Here is a 21,174-nt window from a genome sequence, read left to right on the forward strand (position 1 = left end):
ATAAAGTTAGAATTTTTATGGAAGAAATACAGAAAGAAAGAAATGCTAGGCAAGTCTGATGGCAGCATCTACTGACAGACTTTTGCAAAAACAACAGCGTACTTGTCAGACAGAAGCCCACCTTAATGTTCATGTGAGGCTCAGCCATTCAGTTGGTGTAGTTCTAGGAACCACACCTTTGTGTGGAAAAGACATGATGGATTTTAGGGCAGAAGATCTGAGACCACTGGTCAAATATACTTCCTCCAATTTAATATCTGAAAGACACACTTTTATGGCCCCACACTGTTCATATCTCTTAATGATACTTTTATAAGGTATATAAAAATCATCCTTGAATAGCACTCATGCATAGTATCAATATTTCTTTAGCAATGGACAAAGCTTCCTCGTTGGTGGGAGAAAAAAAGGACTATGTTAAAAGGCAGACTTGATATTATGTAGATAGTTGAGTACTAACCTTCAGTGATCCTCACCATCTAAATATGAGAAGATATGATGATAATATTGAACAATAGGGATCACGATTAATAGTAGGAAATACTTGCTGTTCACAAATCAGAAGCCCTAATCCTGCGAGTGGTTAAGGGATTAGATGCTAATCGAAGGCTGACAGTTTGAATTGATCCCGTGATTCTTCAAGAGAAAAATCTTGTGATTTGCAAACTCTGCGAAAGCTACAGCCAAGGAAATCTACGCGGTCATTCCCTTCCATCATATGGGATCATTAGAAGTTCAAAACAACTCGATGACGTCTAATAAGAACATTGCACGTGCATTAACTCATATTCCTACACAATTCTATTTTTGTCTCTATTCATTTCAAGGAAGAGAATGCAGAGGTAGATTTTGTGCAGGGCCACTCAGCTAGCAAATAACAGGGTATTTCATTAACTAAACTTTCTTTTTTAATCTGCAAAATAAAGGCAAAGGTAACAATCCTCTTCCAAAGAAATGCATGAGGACTTAATGGTATGACAACTTAGATTAAATACCTAGTAGATCTACCTGATCTGCTCTTGGCACCAGCAGTCAGGAAATCAAAAAGCGTATCGCAATGGGAAAGTCTGCAGTTAGGGACCTCTCTAAAATACTCAGGAGCAACGGTGTCTCTCTGGAGACTAAGGTGCGCCTAATACAGGCCATGGTCTTTGCAATCGCTTGTTATGCATCAGAGAGTTGGACAATGACTAGGGAGGATAGAAGGAGAATTTATGTCTTTGAGCTGTGGTGCTGGAGAAGAGTACTGAATGTACCATGGACTGCCAGGAAAACAAACAGATTCATCTTGTAGAGGATTAAACCAAGCAACTCCTTGGAGGCAAGGATTCTGGGGCTTCGTCTGACATATTTTGGACATGTTGCCAGGAGGGAAGGGTCCTTGGAGAGGGACATCATGCTTGGGAGGGTAGAGGGACAGCGCAGGAGGGGAAGACCCTCTATGAGATGGATTGATTGGGTGACTGGGGTAATCGGGATGGGTGTGTCAGAGGCGGTGCGGTTGGCGCAGGATAGAGCAGGGTTTAGGGCTGTTGTGCACAGGGTCGCTATGAGTCGCAAACGACTCGGCGGCACATAACAACAACAGATCTACCTGCTATTTTATACCATATGCATCTAGCATCTCTTCCTATTAGAGTAATATGACATTATTTTGTTGTTGTTGTTGTTGTTATGTGCTGTTGCATCAACTGTGACTTATAGTGACCCTACGAACAATTCCTCTGAATGCTGCCCTATCTTGAGCCAAGGTCTCTTGCACACCTGTGCCCACTGCCAGAGTCACAGTGTCAGTCCAGAGCAACCTGGTTTCACTCTCTCCAGGACAGACCTGTTCTCTTGGCAGTCTATGATATGTTCAGTATTATTCTCCAGCACCAGAACTCAGAGGTATCAATTCTGCTTCTGTCATCCTTAGTCAATGTCCAGCCCTCACATCTCATACTTTTGGTGTTCTAGAAAACACCATTTCATTCCCAACATAATGAAGTTCATAATGAAGATTAATTTAGCTCTCCTCTCTCCCAGCCTTTCTACATCAATTTTCCTTCCTGCTGCAAGGACAATGCTTATTTAGTCATTATTTAGCTATACTTTGCCTCATTCTACAAAAGGTTAGAGGTTATATTATAAGTTCATCTGTAATAAAGAAAGTGAAAGAAGACAAAATAAGAACAAAAGATTATAATTAATCCAATTCGGTTCCAACAGGAAAAAAATGGGACAGAGTAAGAGAGTTATAATGAAATATAGTTCTATGGTTGATATTTGCTGTTAGTCCAATTCAGATTTATGGCAACTCCATGTACAATGGAACAAAAAGTTGCTGAGTTCTGAAATACCATCTTTGCAACTGTTAGTACATTCAAGGCCATTGCTGATGCTATTATGCATTTTGAGTGTCATCCAAACACAGAAACTCCTCTGCTAACACCATATTGAACAGCAGGCTTTTTGCTGAGTCATTTTCAGGAGACTGTAGGCCTTTCTTCAGTCACAAGCAATACTGAAACCTGTCCACCATGGGTGACCCTCCTGGTATTTGACATAAAGGGGGCATAGCTTCCAGCATCACAGCAGTAGGAAAGTGACCACAGTGTGACAAACTAAAAAAACAGGTAGAAAAGAAAGCATTAGGTCCAGGAAAGTGATATGATAGATTGAAACACCTAGACCTGGGATGCAAAAGGAATAAAATGCTAGTAAAAGTATTTACAGGATGTCTTTTGATTGTTGATCGATGTGACTAGTTGTCTCTGACTTTTCAGTTAGCCCAAATCAACAGGGAGAGAAATGTGTCTGATTTTCAATTCTTCTCACTCACTTGGGTAAATAAAGGTATCAAGTCCTTGGCAAGAAAGAAAGTTTAACCTAGCACTTAACTCTAGATAGACCCACCTTTCAGATATTTGAAAAGCAATAGATAAAGAAAAGTGCTCAAAGGCAAATTTCCAAGCCTTACGAATAAAGTCCTGAACAAAGATGTCTAGAGATGTGATACAAAGTACGATATGTTGGTTGCTATTCCGAAGGTAGCAGCAGAGAGTGGGCAGAAAAATAGAGGTCTTTGGAGAGAGGGAGGGAGGGGGAGGAAAGGAAAGGAGGGAGGGAGAGAGAGAGAGATTTTGATTAAAAGAGATTAAATGGTGAGAAGTCAGTATTCTCCTTCACCTTCTCTGGATCACATGTCCTCATGTTTCAATTCCGTGGTCAAATTCCTTTGTATTTTCCTATGGAAAATGGTATGAATGGAGCCTTCTCCCTGAACTATGATCACGTGTATTGGAACAAGGGCCAGGCATAGCTCTGGGCTAGAACTTTAATATGTCACTCACTGAAATAGCTATTTCCCTTAATGGTCTCTATCCAAAGACTAGCCCAGTGAAGGTGACATTGGCTATTAACCTATTCTGAGTGTGGAAGACTCACAGAAACGATGCCCGGATTGTCCATCAAGAACAATTTGGGTGTGAATAGAAACCACAAAATAGACTCTGTCACTTAGGAAGAAAGATCCCTGTGTCACCCATCCACAAGTTATTTTTCCAGATCCTCTAATTAAGTAAAGCAGGCTCATAACCACGAGTAGATCTGTATGAGGATTATTTTTCAAACCAGTAAAACAGAATTAACAGGTTTTACCACTGATTGTGTTTATTAAATTGCTCAGCATGACATAGTTAATGGACTAAAAAAACAATTTGGCTGTGCAAAGTGACCCAGAATAGAATCTATTATGATGCCTAAACTGTTTTAGACATCCACTGAATGATTTTTATGAGTTGCCCTTCAAGGAAGAAGATTGTAAAGACACAAACGCTTGCTAGCTTTTCTCTTGCCTTTTCCTTATGATTTGTAAGTATAGGCTGACTCTTGAGACGTTTATGGATTTCTAGTAAATACAGCACACTCGTAGATAAAGAAGTCATGTCTCATTCTAATCTTTGACTTATATCTAGATCTAGAGAGAGAGAAAGATCCTGTGGCATAGTTTGTACCATGTCCAGAAGCTAATAAAAACGTTGGTTGAATGTTCCTATCCATAAGCAACTCCAAAGAAGAAAGACAGGTCATTTCCTCCTATAATGACTTTGTTGTTATGTGCCCTCGAGTCGCTTGCGACTCATAACAACCCTATATACAAGAGCTCAAAATGCTGTTCTATCCTGTGCCAACATAGCCATCTCAAACACACTTATTCCCACCGCTCCAGTCACAGAATCGATCCACCTCATTGAGGGTCTTCCTCTCCTTCGCTGCCCCTCCACTCTGCCAAACATGATGTCCCTCTCCAAGCACCAGTCCTTCCTTGCAACATGCCCAAAGTATGACTCCAAGGAGCATTCCGACTTTACCTTCTCCAGGACAATATAATGACTTACACATGAAAAAAACAGGTGGAAGATAGATCTGAGTCTACACGTTGGGATTAACTCAACAGTAGGATATCCATCTATGTATGTGTGTGTTTATTGTGTGTGTGTGTGTGTGTGTGTGTGTATGGGTGGGACGGGGTAGTTGGGAAGTAGAATATTGAATAGGGATGGCAGAGAAGAATCAATACCTTTGAGATAGGATATTGTAGAAGAGTATTGAATGCACTATCAAAAGAATAAACCAAGCCATCTTTGAGGAAATACAAGCAGAGTGCTCCTTAGAAACATGGACGGTAAAACTATGTCTCACACTCATTGAGCATGTTATCAGAAAAGGCCAGTCCTTAGACAAAGGCACTATGCTGGAAAGGTGGAAGGTCAGGGAAAGAGAGAAAGACTTTCAACAAGAAGGATGGGCATGGTGACTCTAACAATGAACTTGAGCATTCTAGTACTGGTGCTCACATACAGTGATCCAATCAACTATGTGTGTGCTCTTTAAAAAGGAAGGTGGACAAAATTCAAAGTCATGGTGACATATCTTGAAGATGGTGCAGGAGACGACAAGATTAGGATATGTTGTTTAAAGGATCATAATGAATTGTACTTGACTTGATGACACCTAACATTGACATAAACACATAAACACACACCAGCTGCACATATATTTGGTTGTTCACACCTAAAAGTATCTTTACCTGATTCTGCAGCCATTGTCGTTGGGTGGTTCAAATGGTTAATGAGCACCAGTGCTAATCCAAAGTTTGCAGGTTCAAGGTAACCTAGAGGTGGCTTAGATGGAAGACGTGGCAACTTACTTATGAACCTTATCCAGTTGAACCTCTATAGAATACATCTTTTCTAAAATACACACAGTCTCCAGGCATCAGAACTGATTTGCTAGCAACTGGCATATGCATGGTAAGCTCTAAAATCACCTTTACTTAAGACCGTGATGATCACTGATTCAGCAAAAGAACAAAACTCATGGCCAAGTGTGTAACTTGTTGATAGGGAATTTTCCTAGTGAATTAGCCTCCATCCACTGATGTCAATGCCACAGACAGGAATACCGTATCTCAGGAAGAAAGCAATTCATAAGCAGAAAGAAGTAGGATGAGGGTATATAGGCAATAGCATGAAGCTTACAGAATAAAGTTGAAGCCCAGTGCCCTATGTGAACTCATCCTGAAATGTCAGTTTTTATGTAAGACTAGAACACGAGTTGGAAACAAAAAGTTGATGATATTTAGAGGTATCAAGAGGGTAAAGGGCATGAAGGAATGAGTGTTTAGAACACTCCCAAGATGCAGCCAGATGTTGTTAAGTATTTAAAATATACTGTCTTCAATAACACATAAGATTAACTCCAATTATGATGTCCCAAATCTCTTAATAATACATTTTTGTAATTTGTTAATGCAAAAGCTGACCTGACTAGAACTCATCATTTTGTGGCAGAACTTGACCTAAGAAGATGTAAGTGAATTGTAGAATTGTTTTAAATCTCTTAATATTTTAAAAATAGTGAATTATTAACATGGCAGTACTTTATAACATGGAATCTATGTTCAGTATACTCATTCTAAAACCTGAGATGGGGGATTCTGAATTCTGAAATGTTTGACCCCAATAGGTAGCAACTAAAGATTCTGATCCTTTTCTAGTACTGGTAATAAATACCACACCAATTGATTCCTGGATTTATAGGACTGCCAAATGTGTCAACTCATATTTGAGCATTTGCTGATCTAGCCCTTACCATAACCTTTTAAGGTAGATATGGTGATCCTTGCCCATGGATTAAGATGTATAAGACTGACTGAGGTTTGTTTACTTGTTCAAGGTTATACAGTTCATAAATTATATCTATATCTATCCTCTTTCAGGCTTTAAAATAATATTCTTAGCTCTGAAGCTCTTATTAAAAGATGAGCATAAATACAGTAGAAACATCAAGAATTAAGTTTAAAAACATCTCATTCTAGTATTGGTGCTCACATACAGTGATCCAATCAACTATGCGTGTGCTCCTTAGTAAGGAAGGTGAACAAAAGTCAAAGTCATTGCGACTGAGGAACAGAATCATAGTTGATCCCCCAGCAGATTTTCAAAGTTGTAAATTCCACAGGAGCTTGTCTGTCTTCCTTCCATTATAAATGGTGAATTCAAACTGCAGAGAAGGCAAACCTTTAGGTTAGTAGAGCTGATGTTTTGTGCTGCTGAGTCTGAACTGACTCTCCAGTGGGTTTTCAGAGGTAGCAAATCACACATGAGGAGATAACCCATCTTGCTTTTTGCCCCTAGATTAGCACCTCAACTCCTTACCACTAAGACCTGAGATCGTCCTTAAGAAAAAAGTAACAATGCTAACCTACTCCTTGACGGTATTTGGTTAAGACAGGTGTTGTTGTTGTTATGAGCCATCGAGTCGTCTGCGACTCATAGCGACCCTATGCACAACAGCCCTAAACTCCGCTCTGTCCTGTGCCAATTGCACTGCCTCTGACACACCCATCCTCATTACCCTAGTCACTGAATCAATCCACCTCATAGAGGGCCTTCCCCTCCTGCGCCGTCCCTCCACCCTCCCAAGCATGATGTCCCTCTCCAAGGACAGGTCCCTCCTTGCAACATGCCCAAAGTTTGTCAGACAAAGCCTCAGAATCCTTGCCTCCAAGGAGCCGCCTGGTTTAACCCTCTCTAGGATGAATCTGTTTGCTTTCCTAGCAGTCCATGGTACTCTCAATAATCTTCTCCAGCACCACAACTCAAAGACATAAATTCTCCTTCTATCCTCCTTAGTCATTGTCCAACTCTCTGATGCATAGCAAGTGATTGCAAAGACCATGGACTGTATCAGACGCACCTTAGTATCCAGAGAGACACCACTGCTCTTCAGTACTTTGCAGAGGTCCCTAGCAGCAGACTTCCCCATCGCCATACGTCTTTCAATTTCCTGGCAGCTGGTGCCAAGAACGTTGACTGTGGAACCAAGCAAATGAAAGCTGTGAACAGTCTCAATCTCTTCACCATCCATCCTGATGGTGCCAATTGGTCCAGTGGTCAGAAGACAGGTAGGCAGGCAAATTTTATTTTGTTGTTGTTGTTATGTAACACTAGGTCAGAATCAACTCAAAGCTGACCCTCCGGCAGGTTATCAGAGGCAGTTAATTGCATGAGAGGAGGTTGCCCGTCTTTCTCCTTCAGAGTAGCTGGCGAATTTGAGCCTTGCACTTTGGGGCTGACAGCTCAACTTTTTAACCACTAAGCCACCAGAACTTCATATTTATTGTTGTTATTGTTGAATCCTTACAACAAGTTCCATGTTTATGTGTCCTGAAATCTTCGCAGATTGCAACTCTCTTTATCTGTTGACTCTGTGGTTCTCCTCAAGTTTGTAACATTTAATTAGCACCAAATTAATCATGGGTGAAGTGCACATGTCATTCCTTTTCCAGCTTTTTGAGAAACATGAAAACTATTACTGGAGACTACAAACAGGTTCATTCTGAAGAGTTCTGTTTCTACTCCAGACAAACTGAGTCAGAATCTGCATTGTAACAAGATGGTTCTTATGCGGGCATGTGTATAATCACCCAGGGATCTTGCTAAAATATAGGATATGATTCAGTAAACGTGAGGCAAAATTGCAAATTCTCAGAAGGCGCATGAACGCTAATAAATCAATTTGAAACTATACTATCAGTGCCCTGGTTAATGACACCCTGTCAATGACCTCCATTCATAGTACTCAATCAATATATATAGTGAATGTATAAATGTTTAATTAATTAAACCTTTGCCTCAACTATATCTTTTTTAAAAGGTCAATTTTAAAATAATTATTAATAGACTAAGTTTTAGAACCATTTTAGATTCACAGGGGGGAAAACTGGATAGCACGGGAAGTTTTCATAAACCATCTCACATTCAGTGCCCTCTATTATGAACACCTTATATTAGAATGGCATAGTGGTTATAAATAAGGCTATAGTGATACATTCTCATTAACTAAAGTCCATAGTTCATCTCTTAAAGTATATTATTAAACTCCAAGCATCATTAAGAAGGACAAATTATAGAAATTCTTACAAAAATGTTCTCAAAAAAATTACCACAGCAGCCTATTTTTCCAAACATGCGTTTTTTGTTCTGAAAACCAGTTGTCTTCAAGCAGATTCCAACAGGACAGCATAGAACCATCAGACAGACTAGAACAACTCCTTAGGGGACTCAAGGCTGTAATCTTGACAGAGGTAGCCACCAACATGGTGCGTTGCACTACTCACCAAAAGGCTGCTGTGTGTCCCAGGGACTAAAGTCTACCAGCTGTGAGAGAAAGATGAACAGTCTCCTCCCTTTGCGATTTACAGCCTCAGAAACCTGGCAGAGCCTCACCGTGAACTGGAACTGACTTGAGAGCAGTAAGTTTTCAGCGAGAATCTTTGCAGAATCCGGTCACCAGCAGGGTTTTACTTCTATAGAATGAATGGGTTCTTTCAACCCTCCAGCCTTCGGTTAGAAGCTGAGAGCATAATTGTTAGGCAACCATGGCTTCCCTTGCTAAGGAGAAATATAGATCCCTTGTCTATTGGGTGAATGAGACCTGTCAGGACTGTGGAGCTGCTCTCCCTCCCTTTTCCCCAACAGAAATTATCAAAACAGCAATTGCAACTCTGTTTATCTCTGTTAGAAATGCAAAACTATTTTACCTCTCTTTCCCAGGAAGAACTATCCACTTCCCCCCCCCCCCCCCCCCCCCCCCCCCCCCCCCCGCCCCACTGCTCCCTTGTCTGGTACCAAGCAGCGGTGAACATTCATCGTAACTCCTCAGTTTCCTGGTAAAACAATATAAACTTCCACTCTAACTTTAAGGAACAACTAGTCTCTACTCTAGGGCCAGCCCAGCAGTTTCTCCTCAATAAATTGACTTTCTAGGCTTCAACTGGGTTCTGTCCTTCTTGGCAAGCTTTTAATACCTTCCTCCCTGGCCCATACATTCACAAAGGGGGAAACACTGTAAATTCTGTTTTTAAAGAAAATGGAACTTTTTCACATCTAAATGTAACATTTAACAAGTCGATATTTAGTAGATCACAAAGCTCTTGGCAGACTTCAGTTGTGCTAATTATGTGACATGAAGTTAACTGCAAGTTTTGTGTCATCTTCACGGAATCTATCTGCAAATAGTGTAGCTTCAGAGACTTTTCTCTCAATGTTTCAGTGGCTTGGTTAGCCACATAAACCAATTAAACACAGCATAATTAGCCATGCCTGGGAGTGCAACTGCATTTAGCAATCTAAAATTAAGTGGTTGTGGTTATCACAATGACATATAGAGTGAGATGGAATAATTTAGAAAGACAATGGGTAGATTAATGTATTCAACGGTGTTTCAAAGTTAGCAACATGCAGAAGAAGAGATAAAACAGCTTTATAGCTATTTAAACAGATGAGCGAACAAGGGAACCAGTACTTCCATTCATTCCTCCTCATTCATTCCTCATTAGCACAGAACTATTCCTTTGCCAGGGGGTAGAGATCCTCTTCTTTGTCGTGTTTATGTTGCCTTACAGGCGTGTCATTATTTTCTCAGTGTATAATATAGATCATTCGTTAGGAGACAAACACTAATAAGTTATATGCTGTTGAGATTTTTCATCTTACCAAGGAAAATTTGTACACAATTTACAAAGTCTACTTACGGTATTATCAGTTCTAGAATTTTCTGACTAGGAGTTGTATCTTGTGCTGGAAGGCATGCCTATATCATTACTGTAAATTATTTTGCTTGTATTTTGTAAATTTATTTTCCATTGTGACAGCCTGCAGATCACTAAGTTGTTTCCAGAGAATGAAAAGATTTAGCAGGATACTTTACAGAGAGATATTACCCCTCAAGACCTGCTCTGGTCATTTTATTTTTTCAAGGTCCTTAAACAATGTCAAAGCTCTCGTGGCCTAGTGGTAGAAAGAAGGGCTGCAATCTCAAAGGCCCGTGCCAGGAAGGCACCAGCTGCTCCCCAGGAGAAGGATGGGGAGTCTCCTCCTGTGTGATCTGCTGCCTCTGGAGACCTGTGAGAGGGTTAATGTTGAGTCTGTTCTGACTCAGCGTCATACAACAACAACAACAAACAGCATAGCACTAATGTGAAGACACCATGAATGAAGAGAAAGGGGGGAAATCAGTATCATCACTTTTATGATTGCAAGTAGCGGGATATTTTGAAAATATATCTCAATTCTGTCTAATAATCTTTTTTCAAACTAGACTATCCAGAAATAGGTCTTTTTTTCCCCCAAAAGACTCAGCTATTACATATCTTTATACGGTTCATGTATTTTATATTTTAAAGTTTTGCAGTTCCTTTTGACTTTGATTTCCCCCGTAATCCTTATCTAGTTTCAGTTAAATGTTTGGTTCTTTTTTCTGATTGTTTATTTTAATAATCTGAAAACATGTGCAAAGTATATAACAGACACTTTATATTTTGTACTGTTGGTTTTTTGTTTTGTTTTGTTTTGTTTTTGTGACCTGACATACTGTCATTTATTCAAATGTTCCAATAGACACATTAAAAAAGAATTGGTGCCTTTGAATGGTGATGTTGGAGAAGAGTATGGAATATTCCATGGACTGGCAAAAGAGCACACAAGTCTGTTTTGGAGTAAGTTCAACCAGGGTGCTCCTTAGAGATTAAAATGGTAAAACTTCACCTCACATACTTGAGTATGTTGTCAGAAGAAGTCAGTCCTTGGGGAGAAAAAATAGTTTTGACATCTGTTCATTCATTCCATGAATATTTTTTGAGAATCTATTATGTGCTTGGTACAACTCTAAGCACTAGAGACACCAAATGAAACAAAGGAGACAAGGTCATGGCTTCAGGGCTATAAGAGTTCCCTATCATTATTGTCTCTGGCTTCTGGAGGTGTGGTAGGTTTCAGGTCTCTGAGCATGCATAGTGGTTTTTTGGGGGCCCACGAGGGGGTTGGCAGAACAGACTTGTCAGATGAATGGGGGGTCTGGGGCAGAGAGTTTCCCAGCGATTGGGCATGCCAGGCTAAGACACTGTAGGGCCCAAGGGCTAGTCTTTCATTGTTTTTGTCCAGACATTCGTCTAGATCGTATCACCCTGGTGTACAAGTTGCCATACAACAGTCACTTGTGGTTGTTGTGAGGCTGAACACTGTGACACTGATGTGTCAAATGCTTTAATGGCTGGTTACCCAATGCAGACAGAGAGTGGGGTGGAGCTCCCTGATGAAAACAAGCTTGGAAGGAGGAGTAGCATCTACTTCCATAATAGCTTGCATCCGGAAACCTTATGAACCTGGAGAGAGGAAGAAAGACACCCAAGAGTCGAGGGCTCTCCTTCATAGGGTCACTATGAATCACCTGCAACTTGATGGCACTTAACAACAACATCATAATTGTAATATCAACACAAATGTAGTGGTTTTAAAACACAAATTAATTACTTTACAGTTTGTGAGTTAGAAGTTTGAAAGCAATCTTCTTGTTATTGTAGTGTTGAAGCTTCCCTGCAAATCCAAAGGCGCATAGTTTGAACCCAAGGTTGGACAGTCTCCTCTCGTGAGATTTACCGCCACTGAAAACATACCGGAGGGTCAGCTATGTGTAGATTCTAACACTTGACACCGCACAACAACAACAACTCATGGAGGCCTCTGATGTTATGAAGAAGACTATTCTGTGAGTTTCCTTGATTATCCTCTTCACGGAAGCAAATTGTCAGGCTGATGTGACTTTTATAATGTTGGTGGGGTAGGTTCAGATTCCTCAACTTTCATTTATTCAGGGACCACAAAGGGTCTTATTGTTATTGTCAGATGCAGTTCCAACCCATGGCAGCCCTATGTACAGCACAGTGAAGTATACTTGGTTCGGTGCCAAACTCAGAATCATTGCAATATTTGAATTCATGATTGAAGGCACGATGGCAATCCATTTCCATGAAGTTCTTCCTCTATTTAAGCTGACTCTCAGTTTATAAATAGGATATTCTTCTTGACAACATGCCCACAGTATGTGAGATCAAGTTTTTCCTTCCTCAATTTCAAGGAGCCATCCATCTGGGCTTTTCCCCCCAACAGATATGTTCCTTCTGTTGATGGTCCATGAGCCGTTTGATAGTCTTCATCAACACTATGGTTCAAATATATCATTTCTTTCTTCATAGTCCAGCTTTTACATGCATATGACTTGAATGAAAAATAGCATGGCTTGGATCCAGCAAAACATTGTCTTTCAGTGATGTCTTTCATTTTGAAAACTTTGAAAAGTTCTTTAGAAGAAGATTTGCCCAATGCAATAAATCATTTGATCTCCTGTTGCTTCCATAGGCAGTGAGGCGGAGTCAGGTAAAATAAGCTCATTGGCATCTTTAACATATCCACCATTAGTCTTCCAGCAAAGTCTTGCTTATTGATTTAATTGTAAGGGGGTTTATTTTACGTTTATGTGTAATCCATACCGAAGTCTATAGTGCTTGGTCTCCTTAGTAAGTGCTACAAGTTCTCTTCTCTTTTAGCTAGAAGGTTATGTCATCTGCATGAGACAGATCATGAATGCCTTTTCCTCTAATCTTGATGCCAAATTTGTCTTTCTTCAAATAGGCCAGCTTCACCAGATGCTCTGCTGGAGGAGGGACAATCTCTTCCTGGACCAGTCAGATCTGATTTGATGATACACATAAAAAATAAATTTTTTTTAAAAGTCTTGCTTCCCAAATTAATTGATCAACACACAAATTAAATAACTATGGTGAAATGAAATACTTCTACAAACTTTTCCCAATTTTATATCATGAATATTTCATTATTCTTTTTATACCAACTGCCCCTTAGTCTCTGTATATATGTTCTGCATGAAAATAACTAAGCGTTCTGGGATTCCCATTCTTTACAATGTTATCCATAATTTGCGTACAGTAAAATGACTTTTCATTGTCACAAGTAAATACTGTCTGATATTTTTTGCTCTCAGCCAAGATCCATCCAACAGCAGCAATACTATCCTATTTTCTTCATCCCAAAAAGGATTACTGGGATAAAATCAAAGTGTTGACAAGACTGTGTTCCTAGGAGAACTTGATTTCTAACCAAAAGATTGCAATTTTCACCAACCAGCTGCTTTGTGAGACAAAGCTGTGCCAGCCCACTTCCACAAGAATTGCAGCCTTGCAAATCCTACTGTGAAGATTTACTCTCTCCTGTAGGGTGGTTGTAATAGATTTGACTCTGTGTCAATGGATTAGGGGGGAATTTATCTTTTCCTTTTCTAGCTTCTGGGTGCTTCCGATATTCCTTGACTTGAACGGCCAGGCAGATCCTTTTTACATCCCATGACATCGTTCCCATCAACTCTTTTGCCTGAAACATTGATATGGTCTTGGAACACTAGAAACGAACAAACGTTTTCACATGACTGAAGCATTGATTCTCAGGAAACAGAGAAATAGGAGGCTGCTGAGTCTAGCCTGTTAGCAAGGTTGCATCCAGGCCCAGAAGCTACTTTGTGGAACGTAGTTTCACTCCTATCCATTCAACAATAAACAATGGAGACAAAGAAAACCAAGATCTGTCTCCTAATGTGGAGTTCAGATTTGCAAGACTTGGCTGTCTCGAGAGAATTTCTCTTCCTGCTAAGCCTCTTATGTTTGGTGCAAAACAACACTGTCAAATAAAAGCTTCGTTCCAGCAGGAGAAATTAAGATACCCCAGTCATAGGTATTTATTATAACTGTGTTGAAATCCTGATACCTACTTACCTGACAACTCACGCAGAGAATGCCCTAAGGTTTTCCTAGAAAACTTGCTATTTGGCCTAAGCACCTTAACAAAACTGACAGGTATCAGAGCAAAACAGCCTTAAGAGAGACAAAGGAAGAAGAAAGCGATAGTTTCCTAACAACATCTTCCCTGACTAGACTTACTTTTACTTTCTATTTCTCTAAACTCTAACTTCTACACAAGGTAGCAGATGTTCTTTGTGGGTAGAAACATTTCCCAATTCTTTCCACCTGTAGTTGCTGAATGGAATGATACTTAGTTAATGAACGTGATCACTGTTTTTATTTATGACTTCATAACATTAAATTTGACAACTTAACATAGCAAACATTTTATCATCTCTACGGTCATTTAGAAATGTGGAAGTAGGAAAAATGAAGAGGAACAGTAGGAAGCTGTCTTATTAACCCCCAGATGAGTGGCTTTCAGTGAGATCTGGGGAATCTCCTCTTATACAACTTACAACACCCAGAAATCTTCTGGTGGGTCAGCTATGAGGGAGTTCATGAAGTTGGTAGGTCTTACTCAAGATTCCTCATAAGGCTCCCATCAAAGTGTTGACCAGACTCTAATCATTCAGAGTCATATTGATGGAAGGACCAACATATAAACACGTCCAAGTTCATTCTTGTGTACTTGTTTATAAGACTGCACTACAACCTCATAGTTCCTTCCCTCAAAAACAAGAACTGTTTCAAAGGGACATATGATTAGGTATTATTGTCATAACAGGAGTCCAGAACAAAGGCTGCATAGTGGAGTGGACTTGAAGAGGAGGGATTGTATAACAATGAAAGAATTTTTCCTTACTTTTCAAAGAGAAGAATGAAATGGAGGAGAGTGGTGGGCAGGGAGAAAAGTGTAATAATTAATGAATGGAAATCCAAAATCTCTGTAAATTTTCATTAAAATTAATAATAATAATTAATAATAATAAAAAAAGAAGCAATGCAAGACAGAATGAACTGAAACACCTGTGTTAACTGTCCTGAGCTGCAATGACATAAGTATTAGAAGTGGATGGTTTTCATGAAGAGAAAGAAATCTTTTCTCTCACAAGTTAGATGAATTGAAGTCCAAAATTAGGTGGCTGGCTCTAGGAAAGGCTTCCTTCCTGTGTGCCCCTTGTTCTAAGAGTCTCCAAGCACAGGAATCTGTGTCTGAAGGATGTGATCACCCTTGTAACTTCTTTCTTTGTGGTGCCCTTCGCTGCTTGACTCTCTCCTTTTACTGTTGTAAGGTAAAGAAAGAGGCAGGCAAAAAGCCCAAGGAAACCGAGGAGACACACCTTCCTTACATCCGCCCAAGCAGTAACTGGATATAGGTGTTACGGCTTACCTTAACCCAATCTCATTAACATTAGATAGCATTAGTAGGATTTACAACACAAAGAATAATTACATGATACTGAGGATCATTGCCTAGCCAAAGCAATATATATTTTGGAAAGACACAGGTCAATCTTCACCATATTGAAAATGTACTATTAAAAGGAGCAAGCTATAAATTTCTGTCATAGTTTGTCAAAAAGTGACTCCGTTACTCCAGTCCTCATTAAGACCAGGAGATTACTAAAGGTCTTGGATGTTAGAAAGTGATAATCATTGTAGGCCACCTGAAGGTTCATCTCTCAAAAGGGAGGTTGGTGGGGGAGCTCTGGTGGCCTAGTGGCAAGGAGCTGCAACTACAATCCCAGAGGCGCACAGTTCGAATCCACCAGATGCTCTACCGAGGAAGGAGGGACAATCTCCTCCTATACCAGTCAGATCTGATTTGATGGTACATGCACACAAAAATAATAAAATAAAAATATATTTAAAAAAAGCAAAAGGGAGGTTGGGGAAGAGAAAGCACCATTACTCTGAATAAAGTTAGAATCGCCTTACAGAGGAGGAAATAGATAACGGGCGTGGGAGAGTGAATTCTGGCCAATGCGGCAAGTTTGCAGAAGATCATGGCCTGCAGGGTGTGAATTCACCTCCTGACCTCTGAAATCTTCCACAAAGCCCACTTTAACCTTAGCCTTGGACCTAATGGATTTGGAAATGAGAGAAGAATCAATGAAGCAACTAACTGAGCTTTATGCCAAGTTTGTTTTTTTCCAACCGTGTTAAGGAAACAGCACTGCAAATATATACAAATGTGTAAGAGGACGTGAACGTAAGGTGCAGGGAGAAGGAATTTGCTTGCCTATCCCAGGAATGAAGGGAAATTTGTACAAGAGATATGACATCCTGGAAACTGTGGAATTAAAGTCTAAGTATTGTCATGAGCTGAGAAACACAGAGAATCAGCAACTCCTTGGGTTTATATTTATTTGTAAAGCTGCCCCAGTCTCCTGCTATACAGACACAAGGCTTCATGATGTAACAACCTCTTTGTTTTTAACCAATAGGTATATGTTCTTAGAACTGTCCTAATACAATGAAACAGCTCAAATGTTATTGACAGACTCAAAGGAGGAATGAAAGAGTGTGTTTACACATCTTGCCTCTGCAATGCAGAGATGTGCCGTTTTTAGACTACTTTCACTCCTGAGGAATTAGTCACAGACTGTCTCATTACATACCATGCTTTTGTATCATCTGTTCTTGCCACCACACACATTGCCTTCTGACATATCGTATAGAAGCCTACAAGGGACTTGGCATAAAAGCCTTGCTGAAAAGGATGATTTGCAGCCTAATCAGCCTTTCACAATAAGAGTTACTCTACAGAAAAGCAAATAGTTGAAGTCAGCAAAGAAGAAAGGCAGGAAAGACAATGACTAAGTTGCCTTAATGGTAAAACATAAGAGGGGGTCCTGCTAGGTCACTCAGTGGCTGATTCTCTGTAAATAATTGTAAAAGAGAATTCAGCTTTTGAAAAAAGATTCCAATCCTCAGTAAGAATTGACCGCAATTATCAAAGTCCCTTTCTTTATCTCGCCTTGCCTATGTCCAGTATATTCTTCAGAGTTTTTGCTTGTTTGTTTCAAGGTTTCTGTAATTAAAAAGTCATTGGTCAGACATTGTGTCGGACAGATGAAGGGAAGAACTGTCTGAAAGGAATGTATGATTAGGAATTTTATGTATGATGAAAATCAGGAGCAAGGGGTGCATTGTGGGGTGGTCTGGAGGAAGGAGAGGAGTTGGAGAGAAGAAGATATGCAACAATGAAAAGAATTTTTTAAAATGTATTATTAATTTCAATGAAAATTTACGGAGACTTGGGATTTCCATGCATTCATTGTTGCACTTTTCTCCCCTCCCAGCCCTCTCGCCTAGTACACTACCCTCTTAGAAAAGTAAAAGAAAAATTCTTCCATTGTTTTATAATCCCTCCCCTGAGGTCCACTCCACTATGCAGCCTTTGCTCTGGACTCCTGTCATGGCAAAAGTACCAATCACATATCCCTTTTAAACAGTTTTCTCCCTCATCTGTTTCAATGCAGTATATATTATTGAACCCATCTTTCTCAGTCTCCCTCCAACTCCGAGGTCAGTCCTGTTTTACAACAGTGGTACCATGCAGTATTTGTCCTTGTGTGGCAGATACTTCACTCAGCATAATGTCCTCCAGGGTCACCCATTGTGAATAATATTGCATGAGTTCTTTGTTTTTCAATGCAGCATAGTATTCCATTGAGTGAATATGCTACAGCTTCTCTATCCATTCATTTCTTGATGGGCATTTAGGTTGTTTCCAACTCCTTGCTTTTGTGAACAAAGCTGCGATGTAAACATGGGTGTGCAGAAAAGAATTTTTTAAAAAACCATTGGTCGTACAAAATTCTATCATGCAATGCTCTATCACCAAGGCTGTACTTTCTAATTACAAATCTTACTTATTTCCAACTTTTGCTATGCAAACACCGGAAATTATCAAAGTATCTTACTTCTTGCTTCTAGGCTTAATCAGTTTCAGACTACCAGTAGTTAGTAGCAATACTGAATTAATTGTTTGGTCCAGGATTTTGTGTATAAATTTGAACAACAGCTGTTAATAGTCTTCTTTGTGTGAGTATGGATAGTATCCTATCACCAACAGCAATGCACTTCATGTTAGATTTTCCTGTGTTCCTTCTGATGATGACTATATACCAATCCTCTTCAATTTGTCATAATTGGCATCATAGACCGTATCATCTTCTGATTAAAAATATTCAATTCCAGCCATATCCAGCTTGTTAATGCCTAGGATAAAATTTTTTAGGCATTCAATATTTTGTTTTGTTTTCTTTTCAGCTTTGAGACTTCTTAGATTCACCCTTGGTACATTCCACGCTCCAAGGACTAAAGGATGTTTGCAACTGTTTGGTTATTTTTCTCATTTTGTGTAGCATCTTATCTGCAGCTTACATTCCTAAAAACTTTACCCCACCCAAGTCATTAGGATAGACTCTTCCTTGAGGGAGTTGTTCTCCCACAATCATCATTTGAATGCTTTCCAACTTGAGGGGCTCATTACCAGACATTGTATAGCACGTAATAGTCACTAATGTTTTCAGAAGTACACTGCCAGTCATTCTCCCTCATCTATTTTAGTCTGGAGGCTCCATTAAAACCTAGCTACCATGGATGATCCAGTTAATATTTGAAATACTAGTGTTATAACTTCAAATGTCACAGGAACAAACACATGACCATGGTATAACATACCGACAGATAACTGATGCTACTGGAGTTTTTTTTGTGTTATTGTGTGTGGTAGAGTCAGAGATTGTAAATCTCACAGGAGGAGATTTCCCATCTTTCTCCATTAAGCAGCTAATGGACTCAAACCGTGCACCTTTGTGTTGGCAGCACGGCTCCTTATCACTAGGCTCCCAGAATATATTAGGTTCTTGATAAAAATTCATCAGGTGGCTGCTGATAAATTGTGTATAACTTTGAAAGTCTCATTATAAACAGGATATGAGATTTCATTCTCTTGCGCCTAGATTTAATAGCCCGATTCCTTTAATAAATCATGCATTGCATAATTATCTTGTCATTAAAGACAAAGTCCCATCACATCCTGTTTGCTTCTTTTGTATTTTTTCCCTAGTCATCGATACTTATGAATTTCAACAATTATGTATTCATAATTGACCTTTTACTTTTTAAAAATGCCAGTGGAAAATTAAATTAGTTTTGGGGGAAAATACTTTGAAATAAACAAGGGCATTCTTATTGTCGTAATCTACTTTCTATCAAAGGATAAAAAAGATTATATGATTTGCTTGTCTTCTCTATCATTTATCTCCAATAAATAAATTTATTAGAAATCTCTACAGTTCCTTCTCACATCCTCTATGTTTTGGGGTGGTTTAAAATAAGTATTTAATAAATTTTAGGTAAGAACGTATGTAGAAAATTATATCACAATTCAATAATTGAAATTGATGAAGACCTGAAGCACTTGCTGCAGAAGGTCAAGGACTGTAATCTTCAATATAGATTGAAGCTCAACATCAAGAAGACAGAGATTCGCACCACAGGGCCAATTGGCAGCACCATGATAGATATGGAGAAGAGAATGAGGTTGTAAGCAATTATAGCTAGCTCAGATCCACAATCAACACCTTTAACACCAGCAGTCAGGAAATCAAAAGATGAATTTCTGGGAGAATCTGCTGTCAGGGACCTCTCCGGAGTGCTGAAATGCAACAATGTCAGCCAGAGACTAAGGTGTGCTTGATCCAGGTCACAGTCTTCAGAATTACTTGCTGTGCATCAGAGAGCTGGACAATGAGTAAGAGCGGCAGAAGAAAAATTGATGCCTTTGACGTGTGGTGCTAGAGAAGACATGAAGAAAACAAATAGTTCTGCCTTCGAATGGGTGAAACCAAGTTTCACCTTGAAGACTAAGATTTTGAAGTTCTGTCTCATACATTTTTGGCATGTGGTCAGGAGGGACCTGTCCTTGGAGAAGGACATCATGCTTGAAGGGTGGAAAGACAGCACAGGAAAGGAAGACCCCAGATGAGATGGATTGATACAGTAACTGGGGTTTGGTGTGTTGGAATCAGTGAGACTGGCTCAAGACAGGGCCGGCTTCAGAGGTCGCTATGCTTTGCAGGCAACTCCATGACACATGACCACCACCACATTCAATATTTCACATACAGATTGTTCCCTGACATTGGTTACAATGCCTATAATGTTTCTGGAGTATCATCATTATCGCCTCATCTGCCCCTTTCCATATAGTTTCTCTGTCTCTCTTTGCCTTCCCAACTCTACTTTTGGACAAACCTTGATCAGTTGGTTTCTTCCAGCTGATTACATTAAAAAGCATATTCCTCATGATTTCTGATCTGGTAATTGCTATAGAAAACTATATTGTTTAATATACTTTGGGTCTGTTGTCAGGAGGTACCAGTCTTTGGAAAAAGACACCACGCTGGGAAAGGAAAGCCCTGAACAAGCTGTATTGGCATCGCGGGTGTAACAATGGGCTCAAGCAGAGCAGAGATGCTGAGAGTTCACGAGACAGCAAGTTCAGGTACCTTGTTCACAGAGTCTCCACAAGCATGGTCCATTTCTCTCTTTTTTTTTTTTTCTGGTCCGTTTTTTGGCACTAGCAACAACTGTCTTGAAAACACATCACTTCAACATCACGTGGGGGAAAATGCTCATAACTTTACAAGTAAGCAACATCATGATAAAAGAGAAAAAAAATTCACATATTTTGGGTGTGTTTTCAGAAGGTGCCGGTCCCTGTGAAAAGACATCATGCATGGAAAAGTGGAGTGTCCGAGAGAGGAAGACTCTCAACAAGATAGACTGACATGATGCAACAAGAAAGAATGACACAAGAAAGATTGAAAGAGTAACTATGACATCAATGTGAGTTTGCCTGAGATAATAAGGATGGAGCAGGATAGGACAAGGCTTTGATCTATGTTAAGGGTTATTATGAATCACTGTAAGGAGGTCTGGTGGCTTAGTGGTAAGGAATTATACAGCCAACCCAAGGGTACATAGTTCAAATTCATCAATTGCTCTGAGGTGAA

Source organism: Elephantulus edwardii, unplaced genomic scaffold (genome assembly GCF_000299155.1).
Source record: "Elephantulus edwardii isolate Elephantulus edwardi_28Jun2011 unplaced genomic scaffold, EleEdw1.0 scaffold00001, whole genome shotgun sequence".
Classification (NCBI taxonomy): Eukaryota; Metazoa; Chordata; class Mammalia; order Macroscelidea; family Macroscelididae; genus Elephantulus; species Elephantulus edwardii.